General features: G+C 39.4%; 1 protein-coding gene across 2 annotated transcripts in view; it reads right to left on the reverse strand.

Annotated features, from left to right (window-relative positions):
• PDE4B (phosphodiesterase 4B) overlaps positions 1–24,443 on the reverse strand; it is a 422,721-nt gene that overhangs the window by 74,341 nt on the left and 323,937 nt on the right. The gene's annotated exons all lie outside the window — the stretch shown is intronic.

Below are 24,443 nucleotides of genomic sequence, written 5' to 3' on the forward strand. Positions count from 1 at the left end.
TACAACAAATACGTGCCAGCTGCACTTCTAAGTCCATGAAAATGAACCAAAGTGACAAAAATTCCTGCCCTCATGGAACTTATATTCCATCATTTAACAACATCAACAAAATCTTAAAAACAGCCATAGAAGGTTATTATTGCTATTTTGCAGATGAGGAAACTGGGATTTGAAAAAATTGAATAACTTGCCTAAGGTTACAGAGGAACTGACAAACCAGGGTTCAAACCCAGTTCTGTGCAGCTCTAAAGTCTGTGTTCCTACCTGCTTTGCTACACTATATCCTATGAGCAACAGAATAATGTTAGTGAGGGTCAGCATATCTAGTGCAATGTCAATAGAAAATATGCTTTCCATAAAAGTATGCTTTAAAAAGATTTTTTATCCTCACCTGGGAGCATTTTTATTTCATTGCTTTCAGGGAGAGAAGAAGGCAGAGAGAGAGAGAGAGAGAGAGAGAGAGAGAGAGAGAGAGAGAGAGAGAGAGAGAGAGAGAGAGGGAGAGAGAACATCAATTGGTTGCCTTCTCGTATGCACTCTGACCAGGGATCGAAACCACAACCTAGGTATGTGCTCTGACTGGGAATCGTACCCAAGACCTTTCAGTTCACAGCACAGTGTTCCAGACAACTAAGCCACACCAGCCAGGGCAAAGAGTAAGCTTTCTTGTTTGCAGTAAACAGACCATAACTTACTGAAGAGGCAGCTACTCAATACCAAGTGCCCACCAATAGGCAGGCTCTCTCTCATTCATCCAAAATGTATTAATCAGGTATGTGTCACACCTTAGACCAGCTCCTAGAGATTAAAATAAGACATAGCTTTTGCTTTTGAGAAGTGTAGTTGAGAAGAAACATATAAGTGGGTCATCATAACACAGCAGGGTTAGGATGCTCGGGAAAGTGCAGAAAACAGGTCAACCTGAGGGGAAGGGATGTTGATCCCAGAGTTGAGTCTTAACCAGCTGGAAGAAGCCTGGTGAAGAAAGGGGAGGCACAGTGAGAAAGAACTACAGTGCTCTGAGTAGGAAGAGAATGACATGGCAGGGAAGTGAAAGAGAGCATGGTGTCCAAGAAACTGCAAGTATTTTAGTGTGAAGGATGGAGTGTGAGAGAGAGGCTCCTGAAAATTGGTTGTACTGAATTGTAGCAATGTATGTGTTTAGGGGGAGTTGTAGACTTGGTCAGTATTTACTTAAAACAAAAAAAGACCCAAATAGACTGAAATAGAATAGAAAACGACAGGCATAACATATGTAGTAAGGCATCGTTCCATAAAACACACATATGTGAGGACTGAATCTTGATATAAAATGTATGTCTTACTGTAAATCATTATTTAAAAAAGTTTGAAAGCCACTTATTTAGTCTGTACCTTCCAAGAGGCAGAATGTCCCCTTCAGACCTATTCAATGGGCTCCCTTGGGGGACCTCCTGTCTATCTATTCCTGTCAGAAGACAATGATAATGTCACTTGGAACAAAACTGTCTCAGTTTTTTAAACACTTTCCATACTCCAAAGTCCATGGTCTAAATCTAAATCTCAAGTGGCTATACAGATAAATTCCATTGAGCAGGGATATTTCTGAAAAGCAAGTACTATTTCCAGTTAGAAAAAGGGAGAAAAATATACACACAAAATGAAGCTTTAAATGACTCCAAGAAAGTTTCGGCCAGTAAAAGGTTCTCTGACCCAGTGATGTTTTCCATCAAATGAATCATCCAGGTACAGAGCCAATGCCTGTGAGTCATGAGACACGCCCAGTGTCATATCTTTGTATTCTTTTCCTTGACGCAGGGACTTTCCCTAAAAGTTCTTTTCGGATTTTCCTCATTTTCTCTTTTAGTTCAGTTAATATCTTGCCAGCTTCTATCCTCTTTGATTTTTCCCTTACAATAGTTCCTTCTTATCTACAACTTTGCTTTCAGTTTTGACCCATGGTTAACTGTATTCTGAAAATATTAAATAGAACATGCCAGAAACAAACAATTCATAAGTTTCAAATTGCTTGAAATTCTGAGTAGCGTAATGAAATCTCACACCATCCTGCTCCATCCCATATGGGATATGACCCATCCCTTTGCCTAATAATCTACACTGTATACGCTTCCCACCTGCTCATTAGTCACTTAGTAGCCATCTTGGTTATCAGATCTACTGTCTTGGTATCACTGTGCTTGTGTTCAGGTAACCCTTATTTTACTAAATAATGGTTTCAAAGCACAAGAATAGTGATGCTGAAAATTCAGATATGCCAAAGAGAAACTGTAAAATGCTTCCTTTAAGTGAAAAGGTGAATACAGTACAGTAAGATATTTTGAGAGAAAGACCATGTGCACTTAACTTGTATTATAGTATACAGTTATCATTTCCTGTGCCTAATTTATAAATTAAACTTTATCATAGATAATATATTGGGCAGTATATAGGATTTGGTACCATCCACTGTTTCAAGCATCCACTGGGGGTCTTGGAATGTATCCTTCATGATAAGGGAGGACAGTTACTGTACATGGTTTTATCTGTTTCTCTCTTCCTCTGAATAAATAAAAAGTTAATATAAAAGAAAATCCATGTAAAATATGTCTTTAAAAAGAACTTAAGATGTTATTGCTTCTATCTTTTAAATTTATACTTTTCTGTTTTCAAAGCACAAGAGTCAAAGAGAAATTTAACAGATGTAGTTTAATAAATACTTCTTAACCAAATTATCTGGCTAATTTAGGCCATTAAGATAGTGAGGTTGATAAAAAACAAGTCAAAAATTTACTCTGGGCTTAAATTCATTAGACTGTTGACCAATATCAGCAGAATTAATCAGAAATTATTTTGTGGGTCAGTACACACATTTGTCTATGGATCCATAACCGGAAGTCAATGTTGAAAATGACTGGTTATCTCTCAAGCCCTAATAATTTATCCTTTTCTAAGAATACATCTCTGTACTCTGAGCTATAAAAATACCAGTCTTATTGGGAGGAGCTTTTGTAGAATCATAGACTTTCTGAACTTGAAAACAATCTTAGAGATTATCTAGTGCAGAGTTTCTAAACCAGTTTTATAAGGTTGAGAACTTAAAGCTATCACAGACTGGCTCTTGGAAAGATTCAGATGGCACCTTGGTTGGGATTCTATGCTCTTTATATTGCTATTGGGTAAGAAGAGACTGTCAAATTTTATTCTCTGTGGTTTCTAAAGATATTTTTCTTTTATTTTTTTAAATGAAAAATGCAATGTTGATTATGCTTTATGAAACTATGTGCAGAACGTAGGAATCACTGATGTAGTTCAACTCTCCATTTCACAGACAAGGACAATGGATCTCAGAGATGGTAGATGATTTTGCCCCAGGCTCTGTCCTCCATGGACCTGTTACAGTCAGTGCGAGTCCCAGAGCAGATGCCTGGCAGTATTCAGTACAACCACCTTTAAAATGGCCATCAAGGAAAAGAGTGAGCAAGGAACTGAATGATAAGAAATAATTCCTTGAGCTACAATCATGTGGCTGACATTCTCTGGCTGGAGAGAGTGATTTTCCAGAAGACTTCAGAATTTGCCCATAATTTCTATCACATTTCAGTCACTTTGCCAAGAGCCCCATAGCAAATAGCTAGCTGCTGCACATGAGGGGACACTTGTCCAAGCAAGCGGTATAAAAACAAAGCTGCTTTGTTTGGACTGCCTCACTGCTATTTCCTCCCTCTCTGACTAACCTCAAGGACCTTAGGAAAGGTCATTTTGTGAAGTTCTGGTGTGTACATGGGTAAACTTGAATCATCATGTGTCACAATTGGAACCATTAAGCCAAATGCTATGGACTGGCTGACCATATCATTTCCAACTAAGTCATTTTGGCAGGACTGGGCTGCTGGGTCACCAGGATGCTCTAGCTGGGGTTGTTTTCCACCTTACCTCCAGCGAACTCTGGCCTATTGCAAACATTGACACCTAAAGCCATTGGTAAAATATCTTGAATTAGTTCAAATTTACTTAGAAGAAACAGAAAAACAACAGAAATATTTGTTACTTTTCGTATTGTATAGAATTAGAATTTCTGAGGGAGTCTCAGGTACAGATCACATCTAAAAAAGTGGAAGGAATGGGGAGGCAGAGTTGATTACCTGAGTCATTTGGACACTTAAAACAATAAGGAAATAACTTATTTTATTGGGGACAGGTATGTTCACTGATTACAGTGATCAAAATTATGGGATATTTGTTTCACTTTCTAGCTTATTTCCTTTGATAACCATAGCTACCATTTAATGAGCACATACTACTGGCAGGCATGTACTTAGGGATTTATGTGCAAAATCAGTATTATTAAATTCATCTTTTAAACTGGCAAGTAGTAAAGCTGTGATTTGTATCCAGGTCATCTGTCTCCAGATAATGAATTGACCTTCTAAGGCTCCAATATCATTCTAAAGCCTCATTTTGCCTTTTGCTAGCTGTGTGACCTTGGGTTAGTTACTTAACCTCTCTCCACCTCATTTTCTTTATCTTCAAAATATATAGTCATTGCCTAAAAGTTTGTTATACATTAATTAAGCATATAAAGCATTTAGTTGGCACAGAGGAAGTATTTAACCAGATGTTTGGCTTTAATCATTATTATAATGACAGCTTATTATCATTATTGCAGGTATTTGCAATAATGCAAATGTATCCACTTACAATGCCCAGCTATTGAGACTAAAATTTTCTTATTGACTTCAATTTTTCAGGAATTTGTTATAAAAATAAAATCTCAATTCATAATTACATGGTGGGAAAAGATTAGGTTATTGCCAGTCCTGAGAGCCCTTGGCGTTTGGCTTAGGCTATGTCACTTGTGTTAACACATTTGACTTCAGGGGAAATCACCTTAGACAGGTCATGGGGCTTATAAAAACCAACCACTATAAACTCTTCCCTTTAACAGGCTGGTTGCTCTGAGAGGAGAGAAATATGAATAAAACAAATAAATTCTATAATCATGCCCTAACCATTGTAGTTCATTGGGCATAATCCTGCAAAGTGAAAAGTTGCCAGTTCAATTCCCAGTAAGGGCACATGCCTGAGCAATGCATTTGTTCCCTGTCAGGGTGCATGAGGCAGGCAACCAATCGATGTTTATCTCTCGCATCTGTGTTTCTCTCCCTCTTTCTCCCTCCCTTCCCCTCTCACTAAAAAATAAATAAATAAATAAATAAATTCTATAATCATACCCAGTAAATTTGTCCCTCATTCTGAGACAATGAGAGAATAGAAGCCAGTCTCGGCATGGCTGATAATAAAACTAATGTGTTTTCTGTATAGAATTTATAGAATAGTGGCAACATACGATAACACATTGATATACACAATATTGTATCTGCCAAGGATGCTCGCTGATTTGCTATTATACTGACTTGTTAGAGAGCCTAAGTTCTGGAGTCAGACTTACTGGATTGAACTCTTGTCTTCTCCACTTGTTAGCTTCCCGAACTTAGAGAAATTATTTAATCTCCTTAAAACTCAGTTTTCTTATCTATAATATGGGCATAATAAGGACACCTACCTTGCTGTGTTGTTTTGAAGTTTAAAGGGGATATTGAATATAAAAGGTCTTAGCCCAGACCCTGATACAGAACAAGTACTCAATAAACTTAGCTTTTGCTATTTGAGGTCAGCCAAAAGCTTTATATGATCACCATTCATGAGATCTTTCCAATAAGGAAAGTTAATGGTGATTTCTTGGGTAGAAGCTGTCATTGATAGAAACCTGGCAAGCTGTGATGGAGAGTGGGACAGAGCTTGGACCTCCTCTAGGTACAAGGTTCAAGCCTGGCCAATTTCTGTCATTGTCCTGATGGATTGCTGTGGCTCATTGTGCGTATTATTCTCTCATCGAGGCCATTGTTCCTCCTTCTGAGCTGGGTATGAGAGGTAGTGGGGTAGGTGGACAGCTCCTTGTGGCCAAGTCTCCAAATGAACTTCATGACAGTGTACTAGGGGCTAGGATGTCACTGGAGAAACTAGTGTATTTGATTACTGCTGGCATTAGAAACCAGCCAACACTCCAAATTAAGCATCAGTTAAGTCAGGTCAATGAAGTATGATTCTTGAATGCCCTTGAAGTCCTATCTGACTTTGTGGTAGGTTTACTTTTTTGTTTGTTTGTTTTTAATTATATTTTATTGATTAGGCTATTACAGTTGTCCCAATTTTTCCCCCTTTGCCTCCCTCCACCCAGCACCACTCACTCCCTTAAATGCTCTCTGTACCCATGATTCTGTCTCTGTTCTTTTTGTCTGCTTAGTTTGTTTTTTAGATTCAATTGTTGATAGGTATGTATTCAATGCCATTTTATTGTTCATAGTTTTGATCTTCTTATTCTTAAATAAGTCCCTTTAACATTTCATATAATAATGGTTTGGTGATGATGAAGTTCTTTAGTTTTTCTTGTCTGGAAAGCTTTTATATCTGCCCTTCCATTCTAAGTGATACTTTTGTTGGGTAGAGCAATCTTGCTTGTAGGCCTCTGCTGTTCATGACTTTGAATTTTTCTTGCCAATCACTTCTAGCCTGCAAACTTTCTTTTGAGGTATGCTTACTTTTTATTCATGATTTCAAATCTCGAATGAACTCTCAATACTTCCTGGAAGTCCCACTGAGTACTTAAACTTTCTGTGACATTATGTCCTGCCTTTCTCTCCTTATACTTCCCGTCTGCTGCCCCCTCCACAATTTAAACCAGGAGCTGAGAAAGAACTCAGTTTTTTGATGGACTATGTGTACAACCTACCTCATTAGATTATTGTGAATATTAAATGAGTTAATAAGTGAAAAGTACTTAGAACATCACTTGGCACATAGTAACTATTGGTAAATATTAGCAATAATGATGATTATTATCACTTGTGCCTAAACCCATTTCCTTCTTTCCTCTTTTGCCTGAGGAGGTATCCCTACTCTCGCCAAAAGCCAATCCCTCAATCTGCTTACTGGAATCAATTGCCCTTTACATTTGCTAGTATTGTCCCTTGGGCTACCCTCCCCCATCCCACCCCTCCATCAATAACTTCTCCTTTTCTCTGATTTTTTTTCAGCCACATACAAACATGCTTTACTATCCTCAAGTGTCCAACCCACTTTGAATCTGGCTTCTACCCTTATATAAGTCCTGATCTTGTCAAGATCATTAATGATTTCCATGTTACCAAATCAAGCAGTCATTTTTCTATCCTCAACGTATTTCACCATAGCTGATGGCTATCTATCTACTTCTTAAAGCACTCTCCTCTCTCAGGTTCTGTGACATCACACTCCAGAGTTTTCTCTTACCTCTTTGATCATTTCATCTCAGTTTTCTGTCCAGCATTCTCCATTTCTACTCAGTATCTTGCCCCTTTTCATGGATATTGTCCTAGACTTGCACGCTTTCATTCATGCCCATGTCTTTATTCAAAATGTATCTACCGAAAACTACAGATTTAGATCTTTAGCCTAACCTTTCCTATACCTATATGACATCTCTTTGAGGATGTGTCACAACACTCAAAAATTAACCACTAAAGCCAGACTCTTGATTTCCTTCCCACTTCACCCTCCAAAATTTCCTTTTATAATTATATCCATTTTAGTGAATGGCATCAACAACCATGCAGTGGCTTGAGTCAGAACTCTGGACTTCATTCTTGACTTTTTTTTCTTAATGTTTTTATCTATATTCTTCCTCATCTAATCCATTAGCAAGTCTTGTCTATTCCATCTCCAAAATACAGGGTCCAGCAGAAGTAACACCATTGAATGTGGTTGGTAGGGTACATGAACGTCTCATACAAGATGGACAGAAATTTGAACATTCCACCTAAAATGTCATATGGTGTGCCTAAGTGTGATATTGTTAGGTTACAGAATTACATGCTAATGATTTGATAATAAAAGATTTTGTAATTAAAAAAAGGGGCATTATTTGTGCTGGACCCCGTATATTGCAATGCTGGCCACTTTTTTTCATCCCTGCTTCTCTACCATCCCAGACTAAATGAACATCACCTTTTGCCTAGACTGCATCAACACTTATCCATCTCATCATCTACACTGATGCCTGAGGGAGTTTTAAAAAGTTATAGAACATCCCCCCGCTTTTTAAAAAAATATTTCCATATTTTATCAATTTGCTTTAATATAGCCCTACAAGATCTGGCCCTGGTCCAACCCCAACCCTATTTACTACTGTTCTCCCCTAGCTCACTACATTCAGCCGCACTGGTCTTCTTTCTCAAATGCACCAAACTCAAGACTTTTGAACATTCTGTTTCTCTGCCTGGAATAGTCCTCTTTTTCCTTCTTATCTTTTTGGATTCAGGTGAAATGTCACCTCTTTAGAGAGACCTTTTCTCATTTCCTAGCTGAACAGCCTTCTTTCCTCTCCCATTATTTTCTACCTCTGTGCCCTCTTAATGCTCTTCAAAACACTTACCAAAATTTTATTTTCTTGTTTGTAGTCTGCCTCTCCCTCCTGACCCAGAAAGGATGAGGTCCATTTCTATTTTATTCACTACAACCTAACAAAATACTTAACACAGTGGAATCTTCATAATACTTGTTCAGTAATTAAGTGCATAAATAAGCAGTCATCAAAGTGTTAATATGAGCATTTGAAACCACAGAACTGAAGCAGAGCTTTGGAAAAGTTCACTTAAAATGTTGGACCATGACAAATTATTCTCCCAGAAAGTGGTGCCAAGTTCTGATGACGATGAAGTATCTCATGACTGTGACGGGACCTTTCCTTCTTCCAGTTTTATGCAGATTATACGCCTCCTCTGTGAAATCCTTACTCCCAGCTATTTAACTCCTAACCAAGATCTAACTTTACTCCCCTGTCCTGGGTGAAATACCTCCCCATATTTCTAACCCGCAAGGTCCTCACGACCATAGGGAACCTAAAGCACTCCCTTAATAATTATATTCCATTTTATGCTGTTATTATGAGCCAGGCACTGGCTTAGGAAACAAAGATTAAACATAAAGTTCCTTGAGCTAACATTTATTTAGCATATCAGACTATCTGAAGCATTTTATAACATCAACACTTGTTAATTCTCACTGCAAACCCATTTTCTATTTTTTTTTTTTTAGTTAAGAAATATTGTCAGAGCACATACTATGTAGCAGGTCTTAGTCTAAGGACTATACAAACAATAATTGATTTAACCCTCATAACAAATGTACTGGTAGGTAGATTATTGTCCTTGTTGATAGTTTGGGAAACTGAAGCAAAAAGAACTTATTTGCTCAAACAGAGAGGTAATAAATGACAGGCCAGATTTTGGGCATGGGCAAATGAGGCTCCAGGGTCTCTATGCTCAACCACCATTCTAGAAACCTCTTACCTCCTATAAGGTAGGTGAGATTCTCCCTGTTTCATCAGAAGGAACTCTGAACTCAGAGGTTAACTTTGATAGAGTTACACAGTTCACTCATGTACTCAACGTCAAATATTTGTAAAGTGCCTACTAAATTTCAGACACTGTGCTGGCTTCTGAGATACAGTGTTGGAACAGGCTTGTCCTCAGAGAGTTTACAATGCAGCTAATACATCGGCAATATGGGATTTACATCAAAGTTTCTGGCTTCAAAACTAAAGCAGCTTTTCTGTGACCTGATTCTGAGTTAGAGCAAATTTGGGAGGTTCAGAGATGAAGCCTCAACTGACAGGGGGTGGAAGAGGGGCAGCCCTGAAAGGCTTCACTGAGGAAGAAACCACTACATACCACTTTTCTTGTTGTTCAAATGGTTAAATGCTCTACATTTCAAATTCGTCCTGTCTGCACTCGCTGTCATCTCCTTGAGAACTGGGATTCTAAGTTAACAATGCTCATAGTGTTTAGGACAGTACAGCACACACGGTCCGTGTTCAGTAAAGGGATCCTGAATGAGTTGTGACTGGCTGCATTCTCCCAACAGCTAACAGACCTGGCAGTATATAGTTTCACTAAGGTTAAGATTTACTGTGTTCAAGCGTCTTCAAACCTGAACACTCAATTACTATGCCAGATATACATGGACTTTTCCCAGCTCTTTGGGGACAGTGTTTCAAAGACTGATTGGCATGAAACCAGGAGGTATTCTGAATACCCTCTTTACCACATGGCCTAGGTCCTGTGCATTTCTAGACTCAATATTGTCTTCCTTAAGGAATCTCACAGTCCCATCCACTGCTACCAAGTCCTCTGGAATGAGGAGTCCTGAGGTTGTAACCACAAATTGTTTCATGTCTATGTTGCCAAAATAGGCAAACTAAATTCCCACTTCTTTTTCTTCCACCAGTGCGATGGGGAGCACCAGGCCCTTGGTCCTCGGAGACGATGTAAAACCTACCCAATGTACACATAGCAAACACCACTGTTGGCCATGATGCCTCGTTTGTCTTGGAGGAATGGGGATTTATTAATAATAGTTTTGCCATGTGGCAGACACATCTAGGTCACTAAGTATCAGTCATAGGAAGTAACTCACGAAAAGCCCCATATAGTTGCTTAATCCCTCATCTACCAAGGCTGTGGGGTATGTTTCTGCCTTCTGTGTTTTAATAGCATTTCAAAATAAAAGATGAGATGTTACACGAAAGTCCTCACCTGTGATTCAGGATTATCATTTACGAAGGTACTCATGTTGGGAAAATGTAAAACAAAACATACAAGAAATATGTTTCAACTCACAGCCCCGAGTAGGCTGTTCTCTTCAGTTTATACTGAAAAAACAAAAACAAAAACAAAAACAAAAACCAAAAACCCCCTTACTAACACACTTCAATTAACAGAGACATGTGGCATCTTCTACAGAAACTCATGGGCAAAGGGGAAAAAATCTACATTCATTTATTTAGCACTTATTTATTTAACCTTCTGGCTGGGCTGGGTTGTTGAATTTGGTTTTACATCCTATTGAATTACAAAATGTCTGATGGGAACGTGTGTCAGCTGTTTGCTGAAGGAAAGAAAGACTTCTGTCTTTTGTCTTTTCTCATAATAGTGCCAAGAGTCCTACATGTTTGTTTAGAAAAGTTAAAATCTGTGAAGAGTAATAGCATGACCCTAGCTGGGCTTTCTTTCTACATCTTCTGTTCTTTCCTCCGCACAGTATGCTGGGCAGGCTCCTAGTACCTCCTACCTAAACCATGATGCAGCCCTTTTCTTGGTTTCCTCTCCAACCCCTCCAGTCCATTTGGCCAAAGGCCACCCCAGTCAGAATCAGCTAAGTTTTTCTGGGAGACCACCGCACACCTGCTCTGTGTATAATGCAATCAAGCATGGCTCTTATGCTTAATTGAATTCTCACACTCACTTTGGATGCAAGGAACGGTGCAGTATGGACAGCAGCCAAGGGCAAGGGCTGAGGATCAGGCAAAAAAATTTTAAATCCTAGATTCACTACTCCCCCTCCCCCCAGCTTTATTGAGATATAATTGATATCTAATATTGTGTAATTTTAAGGTGCCCAACATGGTGATTATATATATATAATGAATACCAAGATAAAGTGAGTTAGCATGTCCATGACCCTTTTATTTTTAAATGGAGACTTTGGGAAAGTCAATATCCTCATCTGTAAAGTGAAATAAGGACAGTCCCTACTGCATATAAAGTACAGCATAGGGAATATAGTCAATGATATTGAAATAACTATACATGGGGCCAGATGGGTACTGGAAATATTGGGGAGGGGACATTTTGTAAGTGTATTATTGTTTAACCACTACAATGTACACCTGACAGTAATAATGAAATAATATGGAAAGTAAACTGTAATTTAATAAATTAAAAAGTGAAGAAAAATCATTAAAAATTTTAATAGTGTCTGGAAAAAAGTAGTCCTTACTTCATTGAGTTTTTACCTTTAAAATAACTTTATTGAGACAGATTTCACCTTTTTCAAGTGTACAAGTCAATGGTTTTTAGCAGATTTACTAAGCTGTGCAAACATTACCATAAATCAGCTTTAACACTTTTTAAATCACCCCAGTATGACCCCTCATACACCTTTACTGTTAACCCCCATCTCCTGTTCCTGCCCAATTTTTGTCTTCATATCTTTACTTTTTCTGGATATTTCATGTAAATATCTTATATTTTATGGAATTTCATGTCTGGCTTCTTTCACTGAGCATAATATTTTTGAGGTTCATCCATGTCGTACATAGCATACCTCTTTTCTACTGCCGAATGATATTTTATTGCATGGATGTACCACATTTTGTCTATTTGTTCACCAGCTGATGGACAGTTGGGTTTTTCCTGGTTTGGGGCTATTACAGGAAGTGCTGCTAAGAACATTTGTGTTCAAGACTTTGTGTGGATATATGTCTTCAGTTCTCTTGTGTAGATACCTTACAGTGGAATTGGTGGGTTATATGGTAAATTCATTTTTAACTTTTTAAGAACTCACAGGTCTGTTGTGAGGCTTCTGTTGCATGCAGATGGCCTTGCCTGGTGCTACACAGGAAGTAATGATAGATGAAGATTGTTTTTGTTGTCATGGCTGTGGCTCTTTTTTGGGAGGTTTCGTCTTCCTTACTGTGTAGATAAGGAGGCTAAAATCAAGCTCAGAAAGGGTAATGAATTTGCTCAAGATCACACAACTAATCAGATGGAACAACTGAACATTTCTCTCATGTTTTCTGACTCTAAGCCTGGCACTATCTTTTGCCATCAGAGCCTGTACTACAATAACCATCCTGAGCAGCCACGCTCTGATAATGCACTCCCCTGCAGAACAACTATCATTGGCCCCTTGCTGCACATAAAATCAAATCTCAACTCTTGTGCTAGGTATACAAAGCCCTTTATTATTTTCCCATCCATCTTTCCTGCTTAATCCCTCACCACAGCCCCCTCCCTATTTTCCCCTCATGATTCCCTCAGGATGACTTTTATTCCAATAACTCAGTCCATGTTCTTTGAGCCACTATGCCTTTGTTCAAGCATGATCTGCTCTCCTGAATGGTAAAAGTAAGGACGCTTCTGCCTTTTGAAATCTTATGCTATAGATACAGTCTTCTTTATGTTAGGGGCCCTGGTCAAAAGTAAACTGGAGTCTCCTCATCTACTTAGTTATAATAGGTGCTTAATGAATGTGCTCCCTGACAAAAGCTAAAATGACCCAAAAACCTCAGTTGTACAATGAATGGCCCATATATAGAAAGTAATAATTTTTAAAAATTCAATAAAAACTCATTATAAATATCCTAGGCACAGGACTGTACAAAGTGCTACTTGTATGTGGGATAGGATTCTGCTTTTCTTTGTGGGACCAGGGCATTATATTCATACTTCAGGCAAATTCTTATCACACTGTATTACATATCCACTTATGTTTGCCCTATGAGATTGTGAGTTTCTCCAGAGAAGAAACTGTTACTCATTCTTGTACACTAACCACCCAACACAGTGCCTGATCCATGTAGTGGTGAGTATTCATTAGGTGCTTTTAGAGTGCACGAGAGAATGAACAGAGGGCAAGTGAATGAGAGAATGAGGTGCTCTCTCCCTATGTGTCGGACGAAAAAAAAAGAACAACCATTAAAAGTAGGCAGTACTCTCTTGTCTAACATGAGAGTTCTACTCTCTTTTAGAGTAGAAAGATTATGATTTTCTCATTGGCCTACTGTTAATCCCACTTCCTCCAAATAGCTCACCTGATTAAGTCAGTAAGTATATATGTAGAATATTTTCCTCCCATTCCAGTTCTAAGCCCCTTCTAAGTAAGGGCCACACACACACACACACACACACACACACACACACACACACACACAAAGAATATTTAGAGAAAAATTTTCCAAATTATATAACCTCCAAGACACAGTGACTTTTCCTAAGTAGGTTGTTAGATTCTACCAAAGATCTAGCAAAGGGCTTTGCACATAGTACAAGCATTGTGAATAGTTGTTGAATAATGGAATCCAACAAACATTTATTAAGTGCCAATGAGCAAGACCCAGTTGCAACCTTCCAAGACTGCTGGCATAAGGGGGCTAGCAAACATATAAGAGTCGTAAAAAAGTATGTATTCAGTCATTACCCTATGACTGGCACTATTTTAAGGATTTTATATGAAGTAATTTATGTAAGCCTCATAACAACTCTAAAAGGAAGGTATTAAAAATGAAGAAAATGAGGATGAATAACCTTAGCTATAGAGAAGGTTTAAGAAGTAATTAGCCTAATAAGCAGTAGTGCTAGGATATAACCCAAGGTAGTCTGGTTCTAGAATCTCCCCCATGAGAATGCTTTTAAGCTTTGGTGAGGGGCCATATCCCCTTCATTTTTGCTTCTTATGTTTCTCATTTTTGTTGCTTATGAGCACTGATGATTGTTTGCTATTGAACTGTACCAACTACAAGGCCAACAAGGAATAGGAAAATAATAAAGACACATCGTGTTATGCAACAATAACAAGGCTTAATGTCAGGATGTAAAGGGGTAGTAGAAGCCCAGGTTTCAGAGCCAGACCAGTGAAAGCCAGGCTTGGACTCCAGATTCACCAGTAACTAGCTCAGGCACTGTTTCTTCTCTGATATAAAATGACCCCTCCCAGCACCCCCATACCACCATTTCTGGGCCAGGTGCCATTTGGAAAGTCTGAAGTTCTGTAAGATTATATTCTAGACTCAGAGACTCAAGATAGTTCAAAATAAAGGCAACTAAGTTTGAGGTTAAAAGATTTACCTTAGGTCACACACCTGGTTGGTACTGGTACTAAAATTTGGTTTCCTGAGTTTCAGCCCAGTGCTCTTTCACTTAAGTCACAGAGTTTCATTTGAGGCAGGTTAAGTAGAACAAAACACCATAAAGAAGCAAATTATTCAAAATGGGACTTTCCAGAACAAGTCTAGAATGGACAGCTGTCTCCCTGTGTTCTTGTGAGGCACACCTCAGTTTCACTACAGATCTGAAATCTAACTCTCCTTGTGATGTCAGAGCCTGGGGATAATTTTTAAGCAGTGAGTAATGCTCTAGACGTAAGTCTCCCACTGCTCTGCTATGTCTTAAAAATTCTCCCTTGCCTCCTTTCCCTGCCTGGATGTCCTACTCAATACCCCAAAGAAATACCTTTCAGTAAAGTGGACTTATTCCTAGAAGAGAAGACACTATCACCTCCCTGTTGGCTCAGTTATTTCCCTGAGAGGAGACAATGCTCAAAGTATATTCTCTTCTAAATTCTCCCTAGTTTTAGAATCTGGAGAAAAGAATAGATTAAATGCAGCACAGGAACAGGAGGGTATCATCCAGAGAAAGCTGAGTGTTAGTGGAGCAACAGATGTAAACATCATTCCAAGGGTATGTGTACCTTTAAGACAGGTACCTGCAACACTTGTACTTACATGATAGTACTAGTGCCAAGAGTATAGGCTTTGGAGCCAAATAAGCCAAGCTTTAAATCTTAGCTCTGTCACTTACTAGCTGAATGTCTTTATACTAGGTACTCTCATCAAGGCATGGTTTCATTGTTTTTAAAAAATGGGATACTGTTATTGACTTTATAAAGTGTTGCTGATAATGAAAAAAACAAAAACAAAACCTTATCCCAGTTTCTAATAGCAAATCTGGTACTTAGTAGGGGATTAATATTATGTTAAGACTTCTCCCTCATGACTTGTAGTTAGAACAAATGCTTTATAGTGAGCTCTTTGGAAACAAAGAAACCACTTTGGGGACAGTGTAGAGTTGTAACTGACTTACCAAACCACTGTTCTATCATATATATTCACAATGCAGGAAAAAAAAATCTCAGAATTGAGTCTACCCTTCCTCTGAAAGAGAGAATCCCATGTTAAACTTTCTACATCTGTGTAGACAGGTGCTCTTCCAGCCGGGAAGTACAGAATGAACCACTCCTCAGGTAAACCCATTCCTTTTCCTGCCACATTTCTAACAGGTGAAATGGTTCGCTGGGGCCAACATCTCCTCTCCTATGAATTCCACCCACTGTCACTGGCCTTTGCTCTTGGCCCCAGCAGCACGTAATGGTCAAAAGGGAAGGTTTCCCTAACAATCTTTTCTGCTGCAGACTGAAGTGAGTTCCCTCTACAGATGCATGAGGAGTGAGACGTAGTGAGTTATTTCATCAACAAATTGGAAAGTGGAATAGAAGCACACTCCACTGCTGCAGAAAAAGAGCAGGTAGTAATAAGTGTTTTTACAACTTGAGTTAAACAAGTGACTCAAGACATGAAGGAAAGCTAAGATTTGGGGGAAAAGAACATGATGAGATGCTGATTCCTTAAATTCTAGAAAGTATGAACAGAAGGTTCAGTTTAGTAATTTGCTGGGGGCAGTTCTTCATCAAAAGATAAATAAGGGTGACTAAGAAACTGCACTTTGGAGGCAGGATCATAGGCTAAGATATTCCAGGCTGGAGGCAGTTACAGGAGCCAGGTGACTATGGGTTAGACAGCCCAGGATCTTACTGAGATGCAGGAATACAGGTGACTGCAGAAGCTCAGAACTGTGGTAAACACTAGGCTATGACCTGGGCACAAAGAGTTGCCTGGAATAAATGTGCCCTCCAAAGGGACCGAAGACCTCATTCCTGAATAAATGCTTTCTCAGTGACAAAAATACAAGATATCAGAGGGAAAGTGGAGTTAAGAAGGTTTCCAAATTTGAGTTTGAGAAAGGACTCTCAAGAATGACCTGCTGAATTGGGTGACATTCAAATTTCCACTCTATGGAAATTAGTGATACACATATAGGGATTCCCACCTCACTCCGACCCCTCCCTACAGGATATTTCAGGACATTTTCAGGAAAAATTAATCTCTTTTTGAGATATTTCTCCAAATTGATTTCAAATAATCAACTGTGGTCTCCAACATGGAGCACAAATTGACCAGAAGCTCAAGTTCTTTTTTCTCATGGCTGCTCCATAGAGAATGGTGAGAACGGCGATACATTTGTGTTGTCACCAATGTTTAGTGGATGTGCCACCAATGCCTGGGTGCTGGTAGGCTGTTCACAATGCCAATGTGGTACCCTTCTGGTCTTTCAAGATACCATATGGTTTTCAAAACAATTCTATGAGCTGGGAGGAGTGAAGTCTCAACTAGTGTCAATAAAAATCTTAAGGAAGATTTTTATTTTCCTGAATCTTACAGATTCTATTTATAGTAGAGCTGGGCATTAACTCTGGTCTGATTCCCAAGAGAGGATTTTTGTTTGTTGGTTTGTCCTTATAATAATTAGTTTTATGGGTCAACCTGGCTAAGTTATAATACACAGCTATTTAATCAGCATTGATCTGGATGTTGCTATGAAGATTACTTTGTAGATGTGGTTAACATGTACCATCAGGGTACTTTAAGTAACAGGGATTACCTTTGGTGTTGGTAGGCCTCATCCAATCAGTTGAAAGCCTTAAGAGCAAACATTGAGGTTTCTCCGAAAAAAAAAAACAAAAAAAACAAAAAACAGTTTCTTCTTTTCTTCCAGTCTGCTCTATAGATTTCAACCTTGCCAGCCCCCACAACTATGTTAGCCAAATCCTTAAAGTAAATTTTATATATCTATGAGGTCTGTCTGGAAAAAGTCCAGCCATTGTTAATATAACAAGAATGGTTTGTGCAACATTGATGTAACCTGGCAGCCAAGAAGAGTGGACTGAAATGTGCATGTGTGAACAATGATGACTTCACTGTACTAGTCAGTGGGGGCAGCAGATGCTCATTGAGTGAGCATGTGTACTCTATGGCCATTGCAATCAAAATGACTGAGTGCGTAGAACAACAAATCTGCATCAAATTTTGTGTTAAGCATGAAGATTTCCCCACAGAAACTATTTAGATGATTCAGAAGGCTGCAGCTATGGGCAACTAGTGATTGGCAGTTTCATCATGGCAACATGCCAGCTCATGCATCATGTCTCATGTAGAGTTTTTTGGCCAAACATCAAATCACCCAGGTGACTCAGCGCCGCTACGACCTAGATTTGGTGCACTGTGACTTCTGGCTTTTCCCCAAACTAAAATCACCTTTGAAAGGGAAGAGATTTCAGACTGTCACTGAGATTCAAAAAAATACAACAGGGCAGTGATGGTGACTAGGAGAACTGTGTGAGGTCCCAAGGTACTTACTTTGAAGGGGACAGAGTCCTTGTTGTCCCATGTACATATGTTTCTCGTATCTTGTATTTTCTTCAATAAATGTCTCTATTTTTCATACTACATGGCTGGATACCTTCTGGACAGACTATTCTCACACTGGTTCTGTGATCTTTATCTTTATGTAGCTTTTGCTCTAGACTCTTATTCCAGATGGTGTGAACTCTGCATTTTATTCATGTTAGAACTTCCCTGACCCACTGACTCAGTGACAGAATTTCTGTAATAGAAATTTCTGTAATAGAAATTTTAGTTTAAGATATGCATAAAAACCTGAACAAATAAATGAATATGTAATGTAGGAATAATTTATGCTTGTTTCATAAAGAATTATGATGCTTTTAAAAAGCAACATAGGTCATGAATAGTCCAATATAATGTAAATCAAGTAGGAAATTATAATAGGCAGGACTAATTGTAGGAGGCCTTAATAGGTAAGTTTTCGAATCAGGCTAAGAAGACTGTAGGGAAGGTGGTTTGGAAGTTGGAGGGGCATGGAGAGAGGAGCAAATCAGGGGCGGGCCTAGAAGGGGTCTAGAGAAACTGGTTAAACTTGAGATGAGAGAGGAAGAAACAATGGAAAATAAGGTCTATGAAAACAGAGACCCATTTTGTTGGGAAAAAAAAGCATGGAAGAACCTTTATTTCTCCCTTGGATAAGAAAGTAACAAGCCAGCATGAAGTAGGACTGGCTCACTCTGGGAGCTGAAGGACTCTTGTCAGGAAGGGCACTCTGCACAGAGATGTAAAGGAGCAGTTGCCACTGACTGCCTAAGTCTTCCCAGCTGTACAAAGACAGGAAAGGCTTCTCCCAGCACTTACGTATCACACTTAAGGCGTGTGTTCACTTCCCAGAACTGAGCCTCTGTTAGCTTGAACCTCTATTAGCAATGCAGGGATGAAGTCAAGTGTTTTGGTCTTAGTAGGGTGACAGGTTCTTCTGGTGGGACTGTCCTTTCCTTTTTTTCTTTTTCTTTTTTTCTTTTCTTTTTGTTGTGTTTTTTCCATTACTATGTATCTCCTCTATACCCTCTTCCACCTCCCCCACCTCTCGATCACCACAGCATTATCTGTGTCCATGAGTTCTTTCAAAGCCAGCCAATGGAGAACTCCTGAGATTTAGCCTTTGCCTCTTAGACAAATAGTCACATAGCCTAAGGGAATGAAACAGCTCTTGCATAAGTCCAATTTTCTTTCTGTGCAGGTGGCAACCCAGACTGGCATCACAGGCTTTGAAACAAACTTTCAAGTTTCCCAAAGCTGGAGCAGCGAAGCAGTTCCAAAGTCATCACATTTCTCTGTCTGCATAAGCAAACACCCTGCTTATCAGAATCTACCCCTGACTCAAGGAAGTCCATTTTTCCATGAATAAGATGCTAATCTTTCTTTCCTTCCTTTCATTTGCATTTTGTTGCGCTACCTGTATTTTTTCATTCATTCTTTTTTCAAAATATAATTTGCATCCAGCCACTGAGCATAATGGTGTAAGCAGGTAGTTGTAATACATTAAAAGCAATTAATATTTGTTTAGTGCTTTTTGTGTGCTGGCCATTGTTCCAAACACTTTACATATATTATCTAATTTAGTTTTCATATAATTCTATGCCATTGTCTATGCCATATGAGGAAACCAAGACCCAGAGATACTGAATTACTTGTATACAATCACACAGAAAGGAACAGGGCCAGAACTAAACTCAGACAGTCTGGCTGCAGAGCTTGCCGACTTCACCATGAAGGTGGATGGAAGGGGTGGGAGCCAGGTATCATTCACAGAGAAAGCACATCCACTGCAGAGCATGTACAAGGTGCCAGTAGCTCAGTGGCCCAGGGAGAAATGCTGTATTTAAAATTCAAATCAGATCACATCAATTTCTTTCTCAAGATCTTTTAATGACCCCCAATGAATTTAGACTAAAAGCTACATGTTCTACTATGGCCTAAAAATGCTCTGCTCAGTCTGGCCTCTCTCTCACTACAATCAGGTCTCTGGTTGTAGCACCTTTTAGGTGTCAGTTATTGTGTCTACCCACTCAAATCCTACTCAGTGCTTAGGTCTCAAGTTCAAGGTCATTTAAAGTCTTTCCTGTCCCTAATCTACATTAATCCCAATAATGACTAATAACAATAATAATTAAAGTAAACATTAAATAATACTAGATGGTAGGCAGGGTTCTAAATGCTTAATATATAAAAACTCATTTAAATATTACAACAATCTTAATGGTAAGTACAAGTATTAGTCCTATTTTTACAGGTAAAAAGGTGAGGCTATATATACACACACACATATATATACATATATATATGTGTGTGTGTATATATACATATATAAAGTCTTAAATTTCTTTACTTTTCTCCATTACAGTGATCAATATGTCATCATATATTTATCCATTCAATGTTTCCTGGGCAACAAGCTCTACAAGGTCAGGGTCTGAATTCATTCTCTTCATCATTGTGTCCCCAGTGTCTAAATAGTGTCTCACACACAGTAGGCACTTAATAAATGTTTACTGAATAAATCAATAAATGATGCACATGGATGAGACATATTTCCCTGAAGACTTCCACATTTTCTTGCTACTTACAATAAAATGGATAGCTGACAAAGGAATTAAAGGAAATTCTCTATTATCTAGTAATTACTTAAGCTATAGAAAATTCAGTACCTTTTTTGCTCTCCTGCAGTGAAATTCTCAACGTCCCTCTTTCCGTTACTTACAACATCCGAGGTTTACAGAGGGGTGGAGGCAGGGGCAGTGTGGTCTAGGCTAGAGGAAAGAACATGAGTTTTCAAGAAACGCAGATCTAGGTTTCAGTTCTGACTTTATTGCTTACTAACTGTGTGGTCTTGAGCAAGCCCCATATATTCCCCGGGCCTCCTTTTCTAAATCTGTGGAATGGGGACAATAATAGCTGCAGAACAGTTTGGTTGGAAGAATTAGGTGAGATACAGAGGGTCTGGCAGAGTGCTTGGCTCTTAACAGGAGCTGACAATTGCTAGCTCCTTGACCCTCCTGTAATCACAGGTAGGCATGTGGGGCTTTGGAAATTACCTATTTACTAGACAAGCAGTGCTAGTCAGACTAGATCCTGGAAATGTGAAGCCCAAAGTACAACTGGGGAGGTAGGGGCAAAGACTGTATTATCTGACTGGATCATATGAACTGGAGAATCGCCACGGCCCCAGCTCACTCTGTGGACACAGCCAAAGAAGGAGCAGGAAAAGTACACAAACTCACAGGGGTTACTTTTGGTCCTTGTCAACAGTTCTGGCTTGGGAGTAAGTCAAAACAATAAGAAAGAGATCCAGTGAGTTCTGCTGCATATTCTCTAGTGTAAGGGACAGTCCCTCTTTGTTTCTCTTTTCTAGGGTGAAAGACTGTTCCCTGAAATGCTCCTGGTTTCCGAGAACAGCTCTGGAGGCAACTCCATAAAGTACCAGCCAGGGATTGATCAGAGGCAAGCAAGCAGAATCCACTCTGCCCCCAGGATCATGTGGTCTTGGTGTTGCAGGAGGCAGAAAAGGGAACTTAGTTGGTCCTCTTCCTTCCTCCTTCATCTCCCAACATCCATATTCATTCTTCTCTAGGCCAGCCCTGACTTTTTCATCTCCCTCCCTCACAAGAAAGAGGAGAGAAGTGGGTAGGTGGGTATAAGAGTGTCTTGCCTTCCCAGAAATAGTTGAGAGATGGCATTAAGAGTATTTCCCGAGTCAGAGACCCCCAGGCTAGACTCTGCTGGTAGTAGGTTTTGTTTTCTCTCTAAAGGGAAACTCTGCACCAGCTCCTGCTGCTACTGTGCAGAGCTCCCTGAGCTAAAAAAAAAAAACCAAAAAAAAAAAAACCCAACAAAAACACCTGTGCCTGTGCAGGTGTGTGCCAAGTCCTGCATATTGTATTTAAATACAACTATAATGAGTTGCATAGCTGTAATTATTATATCTTATTAAGTGAAGTCTTCTTGGACTTATGCACAAGAAAAACATCAGTTAACTAAATCTGGTTTATCAGAATCCTAATTCGGCATGCTTCTTTGCACTCTTACATTTGGTATCAGCTCCATTCTCTCTCTAGTCCCTCAGCTTTTCCTGTATGTCCTGGAGAATTGTACCTTCAGCTCCAAATCTATTTCTGTATAAACAGATTTTTATGGTTTCAGGGGGAAAAAATCTTAAAACTCAAAGAAAGATTGCCTTCTAGTTTGCATTACTGTGGAAGGGAAGTAGATCAGAATATTTAGACAGATTTCAATGAGGCTTTCTGTTTTGGTTCCCTCCTGATACCAGCAGACCTGGGCACTTAGCTACCACACATTGACCACCTGGTGTGTGCTGGGTGCTGTGGGAAACATTTCATACAACACAATTAATACTAATACTAATATTGACATTTTCTAAGTACCAGGAGCCATTCCAAGTGCTTTACATATATTTGTATATTTAATCCTTACAACCAACATATGAGGTGTGTACAGTTTCCCTCCCAGCTCTGGAGATGATGTAGTTGGGAAATGGTGAGGTTAAGAAATTGATCCTAAAGTCACATAGTGGTGGAGCTGGGATTTGAAAGAGGGAGTCTGGCTCCTGGGTCTTCACTCTTAACCACCACACACATTGCTTTTCCCATTTAGTCCCCACAGCCCACTTTTCAGATAAGAAAACTGAGCCTCAGAGAAGTAACTTGTCTAAGGAATTGTCTCAGGATTTCCACATCAATTCAATTCAGAATGCTAACTGAGTACCTACGTTGCGCAGGACACCATGATAGGCACTAACAGCATAAGACAGTGTGTGATAAGCTAGTCATATTAGTCATTTTGTTCTTTTCATTTCCTTTAACACTGCTACTTCTTCCTGTAGTAACTGATTATAAAGAGCTCACTTCAAGTGAGGAAAAGTCACATGCAGTCAAGATTAGCCAGGGATGTCAGCATCGAGCACATGCCTAAGTTTAGAAGTTACTTAGATAAATAAGCCTTTAAAAAAGTCTAATATGAGCCTCAACTCATTTCCAGTTCTTTCTGATTCAGGCATGGGCATATGTTCATTTGTATTTGCTCATTTCATAAACATTAATTGAGCATCTACTGTGCTCTAGGTCATATGCTATAAATGCGAGAAAAATGAAAAAAGAGGATTAATACTTGCACTTGGGACACTTAGCTTAGAAGGAGAGAAAATTAAATAAACACAGCATAATATGATAAGTGTATTATTAATAGAGATAACAATTAAGATAATTGAGAGTAATTTTCCATGAGTTACAGGGAGCACATCCAAAAGAAAACAAATATGCTGAGTCTTGTAGGATACAAAAATGTACTTTCCAGATGAAAATGGATAAAGAAACTTGTATTCACCAAGCATATACTATGTATCAGGTCCTAGACTCAGGCTATGTATTTAGTTTAATTCTGACTCTAGAATCCAAGAATCAGTGAATATAAGGAACTTGTTCACAGGGACAGCGTATGAAAAATGTGTGAGCTGAATAAGTGAATGGTATTTTGGGGGAAGAGCAGCCCAGGCAGAAGGAACAGCATACACAAAGGCAGGAAGGCAAGAGGAGGCTGGCACATTTGAGGGACAGTGTGTTCAGTATGCCCCAGCCATCAGCTGTGCGTGGGGGCAGGGGAGAAAGTGGGAGATGAGGACAGAAGGAATTAGGAGTAAAATTCTCGAGGACTTTGCATAGCTGGTAAGAAGTAGGGATCTTATCCTGAAGGCAAAGGATAGCCAACTAAGAAAATAAATAAAGCATTCCTACAAGAATTGGCTGTGGGAAGTGAAGAGAGAGATAAGAGTGCACTACTCAAAGCCAGGGATATGGGATAAGGAGCCCTGGTGAGGAGGGGATGGGTGTGGGCCTCTAGATGAACCAAAAAGGGGTTTGAAAAGGAGTCAGGTATCTGGAGTTTCTATATATACTTACTGGTAAGGAAGTGGAGGAGTGCAGGCAGGAAAGAAATAGGGATTGGAAACAGAAATGAATGCTAAAGCCAATATGGCAGATTCCGACAACAAGATTTGAAGAAAGCTGTCTGTTGAAGACAGCTCCCTAATTGTGAGCCTGAGAGGTGGAGGAGTCCAGGTGTGAGGTGGATCTCTGGCTCTGACTCCTGGGGCTGCCCAGGTAAACAGAGCTGTCAAGAAGATCCAGGAAGAGGCAGCTGTTTCCTGAAGGCTCTGTCTGACATGTCTGGGAGCTGCATGACCAGGCTTGAGGCAGGCAGCAGGGGGGTTGGTTTGGAGGACACAGGCACGTGGGCAGCCTCCTGCCGGAGCTCTGCAGATGAGGCAGCGGAG

Source organism: Phyllostomus hastatus, unplaced genomic scaffold (genome assembly GCF_019186645.2).
Source record: "Phyllostomus hastatus isolate PE091 unplaced genomic scaffold, TTU_PhHast_1.1 phas_contig_209, whole genome shotgun sequence".
NCBI classification, from domain to species: domain Eukaryota; kingdom Metazoa; phylum Chordata; class Mammalia; order Chiroptera; family Phyllostomidae; genus Phyllostomus; species Phyllostomus hastatus.